The sequence below is a fragment of the Amblyomma americanum genome, chromosome 8, assembly GCF_052857255.1.
Source record: "Amblyomma americanum isolate KBUSLIRL-KWMA chromosome 8, ASM5285725v1, whole genome shotgun sequence".
Classification (NCBI taxonomy): domain Eukaryota; kingdom Metazoa; phylum Arthropoda; class Arachnida; order Ixodida; family Ixodidae; genus Amblyomma; species Amblyomma americanum.
The window spans coordinates 1316119-1324492 of NC_135504.1; the positions used below are offsets into that span (position 1 = coordinate 1316119).

At 38.3% G+C, this 8374-nt stretch overlaps 1 long non-coding RNA gene across 1 annotated transcript; it reads right to left on the minus strand.

Moving 5' to 3' along the window:
* Positions 1-5979: 5979 nt before the first annotated feature.
* On the minus strand, positions 5980-7421 carry LOC144101972 (uncharacterized). The gene is made up of 4 exons (XR_013308125.1): positions 7400-7421; positions 6946-6966; positions 6491-6511; positions 5980-6054 (listed from the first exon to the last, which is right to left on the minus strand). It is a non-coding gene; the product is annotated as an uncharacterized LOC144101972 (long non-coding RNA).
* Between the last annotated feature and the right edge of the window lie 953 nt (positions 7422-8374).

Genomic DNA, 8374 nt, shown 5'->3' on the forward strand with positions numbered 1-8374 from the left:
TTCACCGCTGCTCGCGGGGGGGGGGGGGTAACGAGTCGGTCTTTACTCTCTCACCCGCCTACGTATACAGTGACGCATCTCGCGCCCTTACCAGTACGTTTGCCACACACTGAGGTTAGTTCGCTACATTGTCAACTGGGTGTACTCAAGTTATCACACCAATCTTCCAATTTATAATCGATTACCGTTGTTGCATTCGCTTGGAAAGTAAGAAGTAAGAAAAGAGTATGTATATATATCTCCAAAACATCGAACACAGCAGTCACGGTCTTGTTATATAGTCCAAAACTGTGGAACACTCAATTCCGAGCGTTCGTTTAACTCTACATTTTTTGCTAAAGCCATTGGGTGTCCACATCGGCTTCCAGAACGGATATTACGCAGATCTCAACGCCGGCGGCAGAGTTTCGGAATTTAGCAGCAAAACAGAGATTAGCCCGCATGCATCCCTGCACTATAAGAATAGCCCTAAATAAACCGATATTTTTCGCCTAATATTAATTTCCCGACGCCTGTAGATTAGTCAGAGTTCAGCATAATTCCAGATTATTGCCCTCTGCAATTGATTATCCACAATAAATAAGAAAATTATCACATAAATGCTCCAATTTCTCACCCATTTCAGTTGTTGGCTCAGCTGACAAACAAGAAGAGAGTTAAAATACATAATCTCCAAAACTTCAAACAAGGCGGCATGATCGTGTCCTCTTGAGAGAATATTTGCACAATACTTTTTATTTTGGAGTGTGCGTTTAAGCTTTGATGTTTTACTGAAGCCGACATTCTAACATGGTTGTGGAGCTGCACTTCCTGGACGTATATCATACATAACGACGCAGCCCGCATGCATTCCTGCACGGAGTTATTCTAAATATAGCCTGGATTAAACTGCAATTTTTTCGTATAACAAAAATGTTTTCATCGCCTGGTGTTAAGTCATTTACAGGTGTGCAGATTTAAACCCCCAGACATGTATTTCAATTATCAACTGTAAACATGCGAATTGTCGCATAAATTTTGCAATTTCTCACCGATTTCTGTTGATGGCCCAGCTGAAAAAGAAGAAGAAAATAAATATACATAATCACAAAAATAACAAACACAGCAAGCATGACGCGGTCCTCTTGTGAGAATATTTGCACGAGACTTTTAATTTCGAGCGTGCGTTTAAGCTTTGATGTTTTACAGAAGCCGACATTCTTACGTGGTTGTGGACCTGCCCTTCCTGAACCTATATTATACATATCTCAGTCCCGAAGTACGATTTTTGAGGATATTACCAAAACACGGAGCAGCACGCAAGAATTCCTGCAGGGAGTTATTCTAAATATTTGGTGAGTTCAACTGCAATATTTTCGTATAATAAAGATGTCTTCATCGCCTGGTGTTCAGGCATATAAAGGTGACCAAATTTACATCCCCCATACCTGTATTTTATTTATGAACTGTGAACATGCGACTTGTCGCATAAATATTGCTATTTCCCACCAATTTAAGTTGTTGTCCCAACTGAATAACAAGAAGACAATAAATGTAAATAATCAACAAAACAACAAACACAGCCAGCATGACACTGTCTCTTTCTGAGAATATTTCCACAAGACTTTTAATTTCGAGCGTGCGTTTAAGTTTATATGTTTTCCAGAAGCCTAGATAGTTACTTGGCTGTGGAGCTGTGATTCCTGAACCTATATTATACATATGTCAGTTCAGAAGTCCGATTTTTGAGGATAATAACAAAACACTGCGCAGCTCGCATACATTCCTGCCCGCAGTTATTCTATATATAGCGTGAATTCAACTGCAATTTTATTCATATAATAAAAATGTCTTCATCTCCTGGTGCTCAGTCATTTAAAGGTGACCAAATCTATATCCCCCAGACCTGTTTTTAATTATGAACTGTGAACATGCGATTTGTCGCATAAATATTGCTATTTCTCAAGGATTTCAGATGCTGGCCCAGCTTAAAAACAAGAACAGAATTATTAAACATAATCTCCAAAACAACAATCACAGGCAACATGACACTGTCCTCTTGTGATAATATTTGCACTATACGTTTAATTTCGAGTGTGCGTTAAAATTTTGATGCATTCCTGAAGCCGACATTCTTACGTGGTTGTGGAGCTGCGCTTTCTGAACCTATATTATACATATCTCAGTGGCGAAGTGTGATTTTTGAGCACAATAACAAAACACGGCGCAGCACGCATGTATTCCTGCACTGAGATATTCTAAAAGTAGCGTGGATTAAACTGCTAATTTTTTCTCTAATAAGGGCGTTTTCTATGCTGTTGTTTAGTCATTTATAGGTGTGCAGATTTACATCCCCCAGACTTGTATTTTATTATCAACAGTAAACACGCAAATGTTCGCATAAATTTAGCAATATCTCACCGATTTCAGTTGTTGGCCCAGCTGAAAAACAACAACAAAATTATTATGCATAATCTCCAAAACAACAAACACAGCCAGCATGACACTGTTCTGTTCTGAGAATATTGCACAATACTTTAATTTCGAGTATGCGGCAAAGCTTTGATGCTTTCCTGAAGCTGACATTCTTACGTGGTTGTGGAGCTGGGCGTCCTGATCCAATATTATACATATCTCAGTGACAAAGTCCGATTTTCGAGGATAATAAAAAACACTGCGCAGCACGCATGCGTTCCTGTACATATTTATTCTGAAGGTAGCGTGGATTAAACTGAATATTTTTTTCTCCAATAAGGATGTTCTCATCGCCTGGTGTTTAGTCATTTAGATGTGTGCAGATTTACATCCCCTAGAAATGTATTTTATTTATCAACTGTAAACATGCAAATTTTCACATAAATTTTGCAAATTCTCACCGATTTCAGTTGATGGAGCAGCTGAAAAACAACAACAAAATTATTATGCATAATCTCCAAAACAACAAACACAGCCAGCATGACGCTGTCCTCTTGAGAGAATATTTGCACAATACTTTTAATTTCGAGTGTGCGTTAAAGCTTTGATGTTTTCCTCAAGCCGACATTCTTACGTGGTTGTGGAGCTGCGCTTCCTGATCCTATATTATACATATCTCAGTCCCCAAGTCCGATTTTTCACGATATAAACAAAACACGGAGCAGCACGCATGCATTCCTTCACACTGTTGTTTTAATTGTAGCGACGATTGCACTGAAAATTTTTTCTCTAATAAGGATGTTTTCAGCGCCTGGTGTTTAGTCATTTTAAGGTGACTAGGTGTACATCCCCCAGACCTGTATTTTATTTACCAACTGTAAACTTGCGAATTGTTGGATATGTATTGCAATTTCTTACCGATTCCAGTTGTTGGCCCACCTGCAGATCAAGAAGAGAATTAATATAAATAATCTCCAGAACAACAAACACAGCCAGCATGACGCTGTCCTCTTGTGAGAATAAATGCGCAATACTTAATTTCGAGCGTGCGTTTAAACTTTGATGTTTTTTTGAAGCCGACATTCTTACATGGTTGTGAAGCTCCGCTTCCTGAACCTATATTATACATATCTCAGTGCCGAAGTCCGATTTTTGAGGATAACGAAACATGACGCAGCACGCATGCATTCCTCCACATAGTTATTCTAAAAATAGCGTGGATTAAACTGCATATTTTTTCTCTAGGAAGGATGTTTTCATCGCCTGGTGTTTAGTCATATATAGGTGATTAGATTTACATCCCCCAGACCTGTATTTTATTTATCACAACTGTAAACTAGCGCATTGTTGCATAAGTATTGAAATTTCTTACCGATTCCAGTTGTTTGTTCACCTGCACATCAAGAAGAGAATTATTATAATCTCCAAAACAACAGACACTGCCAGCATGACTCTGTCCTGTTGTCCAAATAATTCGACAGCACTTATTTCGAGCCTGCGTTAAAGCATTGCTGTTTTACTGAAGCCGACATTCTTACTTGGTTGTGGAGCTGCGCTTCCTGAACCTATAATATACATATCTCAGTGGCGAAGTCCGATTTTTGAGGATAATAACAAAACACTGCGCAGCACGCATGCATTCCTGCACTGAGATATTCTAAAGGTAGCGTGGATTAAACTGCTAATTTTTTCTCTAATAAGAGTGTTTTCTACGCTGGTATTTATTCATTTATAGGTGTGCAGATATACATCCCCCTGACATGTATTTTCATTATCACTTGTAAACATGCAAATTTTCGCATAAATTTAGCAATATCTCACCGATTTCAGTTGTTGGCCCAGCTGAAAGACAAGAACAGAATTATTAGACATAATCTTCAAATCAACAAACACAGCCAGCATTACACTGTTGTCTTCTGAGAATATTTGCACAGTACCTTTAATTTTGAGTGTGCGTTAAAGTTTCGATGCTTTCCTGCAGCTGACATTCTTACGTGGTTTGAAGCTGCGCTTCCTGAACCTATATTATACATATCCCAGCGGCAAAGTCCGATTTTTGAGGACAATAACAAAACATTGCGCAGCACGCATGCATTCCTGCACTGAGATATTCTAAAGGTAGCGTGGATTAAACTGCTAATTTTTTCTCTAATAAGAGTGTTTTCTACGCTGGTATTTATTCATTTATAGGTGTGCAGATATACATCCCCCTGACATGTATTTTCATTATCACTTGTAAACATGCAAATTTTCGCATAAATTTAGCATAATCTCACTGATTTCAGTTGTTGGCGCAGCTGAAAGACAAGAACAGAATTATTAGACATAATGTTCAAATCAACAAACACAGCCAGCATTACACTGTTGTCTTCTGAGAATATTTGCACAGTACCTTTAATTTCGAGTGTGCGTTAAAGTTTCGATGCTTTCCTGCAGCTGACATTCTTACGTGGTTTGAAGCTGCGCTTCCTAAACCTATATTATACATATCCCAGTGGCAAAGTCCGATTTTTGAGGACAATAACAAAACATTGCGCAGCACGCATGCATTCCTGCACTGAGATATTCTAAAGGTAGCGTGGATTAAACTGCTAATTTTTTCTCTAATAAGAGTGTTTTCTACGCTGGTATTTATTCATTTATAGGTGTGCAGATATACAACCCCCTGACATGTATTTTCATTATCACTTGTAAACTTGCAAATTGTCGCATAAATTTAGCAATATCTCACCGATTTCAGTTGTTGGCCCAGCTGAAAGACAAGAACAGAATTATTAGACATAATCTTCAAATCAACAAACAGAGCCAGCATTACACTGTTGTCTTCTGAGAATATTTGCGCAGTACCTTTAATTTCGAGTGTGCGTTAAAGTTTCGATGCTTTCCTGCAGCTGACATTCTTACGTGGTTTGAAGCTGCGCTTCCTGAACCTATATTATACATATCCCAGTGGCAAAGTCCGATTTTTGAGGACAATAACAAAACATTGCGCAGCACGCATGCATTCCTGCACTGAGATATTTTAAAAGTAGCGTGGATTAAACTGCTAATTTTTTCTCTAATAAGATTGTTTTCTACGCTGGTATTTATTCATTTATAGGTGTGCAGATATACATCCCCCTGACATGTATTTTCATTATCACTTGTAAACATGCAAATTTTCGCATAAATTTAGCAATATCTCACCGATTTTAGTTGTTGGCCCAGCTGAAAGACAACAGAACTATTAGACATAATCTTCAAATCAACAAACACAGCCAGCATTACACTGTTGTCTTCTGAGAATATTTGCGCAGTACCTTTAATTTCGAGTATGCGTCATAGCTTTGATGCTTTCCTGAAGCTGACATTCTTACGTGGTTGTGGAGCTGGGCTTCCTGATCCAATATTATACATATCTCAGTGACGAAGTCCGATTTTCGAGGATAATAAAAAACACTGCGCAGCACGCATGCGTTCCTGCACATATTTATTCTGAAGGTAGCGTGGATTAAACTGAATATTTTTTTCTCCAATAAGGATGTTCTCATCGCCTGGTGTTTAGTCATTTAGATGTGTGCAGATTTACATCCCCTAGAAATGTATTTTGTTTATCAACTGTAACATTCAAATTTTCACATAAATTTTGCAAATTCTCACCGATTTCAGTTGATGAAGCAGCTGAAAAACAAGAACAGAATTATTATACATAATCTCCAAGACAACAAACACAGCCAGCATGACACTGTCCTCTTGAGAGAATATTTGCACAATACTTTTAATTTCGAGTGTGCGTTAAAGCTTTGATGTTTTCCTGAAGCCGACATTCTTACGCGGTTTTGGACCTGCGCTTTCTGAACCTATATTATACATATCTCAGTGGTGAAGTTTCATTTTTGGGGAAAATAACAAAATACTACGCAGCCCGCATGCAATCCTGCACGGAGTTATTCTAAATATAGCGTGAGTTCAACTGCAACTATTTCGTATAATAAAGATGTCTTCATCGCCTGGTGTTCAGTCATTTAAAGCTGAACAAATTTATATCCCCCAGACTTGTATTTTAATTAGGAACTGTAAACTTGCGATTTGTCGCATAAATATTGCTATTGCTCACCGATTTCAGTTGTTGGCCCACCTGAATAACAAGAAGACAATAAATATGCATAATCACCAAACCAACAAGCACTGCCAGCATGACACTGTCCTCTTGTGAGAATATATGCGCAATACTTAATTTCGAGCGTGCGTTTAAACTTTGATGTTTTACTGAAGCCGACATTCTTACGTGGTTGTGGAGCTGCGCTTCCTGATCCCATATTATACATATCTCAGTCCCCAAGTCCGATTTTTCACGATATAAACAAAACACGGAGCAGCACGCATGCATTCCTCCACACTGTTGTTTTATTTGTAGCGACGATTGCACTGAAAATTGTTTCTCTAATAAGGATGTTTTCAGCGCCTGGTGTTTAGTCATTTTAAGGTGACTAGGTGTACATCCCCCAGACCTGTATTTTATTTGCCAACTGTAAACTTGCGAATTGTTGGATATGTATTGCAATTTCTTACCGATTCCAGTTGTTGGCCCACCTGGAGATCAAGAAGAGAATTAATATAAATAATCTCCAGAACAACAAACACAGACAGCATGAAGCTGTCCTCTTGTGAGAATAAATGCGCAACACTTAATTTCGAGCGTGCGTTTAAACTTTGATGTTTTTTTGAAGCCGACATTCTTACATGGTTGTGGAGCTCCGCTTCCTGAACCTATATTATACATATCTCAGTGCCGAAGTCCGATTTTTGAGGATAACGAAACATGACGCAGCACGCATGCATTCCTCCACATAGTTATTCTAAAGATAGCGTGGATTAAACTGCATATTTTTTCTCTAGGAAGGATGTTTTCATCGCCTGGTGTTTAGTCATTTATAGGTGATTAGATTTACATCCCCCAGACCTGTATTTTATTTATCACAACTGTAAACTAGCGCATTGTTGCATAAGTATTGAAATTTCTTACCGATTCCAGTTGTTTGTTCACCTGCACATCAAGAAGAGAATTATTATAATCTCCAAAAACACAGACACTGCCAGCATGACTCTGTCCTGTTGTCCAAATAATTCGACAGCACTTATTTCGAGCCTGCGTTAAAGCATTGCTGTTTTACTGAAGCCGACATTCTTACTTGGTTGTGGAGCTGCGCTTCCTGAACCTATATTATACATATCCCAGTGGCAAAGTCCGATTTTCGAGGACAATAACAAAACATTGCGCAGCACGCATGCATTTCTGCACTGAGATATTCTAAAGGTAGCGTAAATTAAACTGCTAATTTTTTCTCTAGTAAGAGTGTTTTCTACGCTGGTATTTATTCATTTATAGGTGTGCAGATATACATCCCCCTGACATGTATTTTCATTATCAATTGTAAACATGCAAATTTTCGCATAAATTTAGCAATATCTCACCGATTTCAGTTGTTGGCCCAGCTGAAAGACAAGAACAGAATTATTAGACATAATCTTCAAATCAACAAACACAGCCAGCATTACACTGTTGTCTTCTGAGAATATTTGCACAGTACCTTTAATTTCGAGTGTGCGTTAAAGTTTCGATGCTTTCCTGCAGCTGACATTCTTACGTGGTTTGAAGCTGCGCTTCCTGAACCTATATTATACATATCCCAGTGGCAAAGTCCGATTTTTGAGGACAGTAACAAAACATTGCGCTGCACGCATGCATTCCTGCACTGAGATATTCTAAAGGTAGCGTGGATTAAACTGCTAATTTTTTCTCTAATAAGAGTGTTTTCTACGCTGGTATTTATTCATTTATAAGTGTGCAGATATACATCCCCCTGACATGTTTTTTCATTATCACTTGTAAACATGCAAATTTTCGCATAAATTTAGCAATATCTCACCGATTTCAGTTGTTGGCCCAGCTGAAAGACAAGAACAGAATTATTAGACATAATCTTCAAATCAACAAACA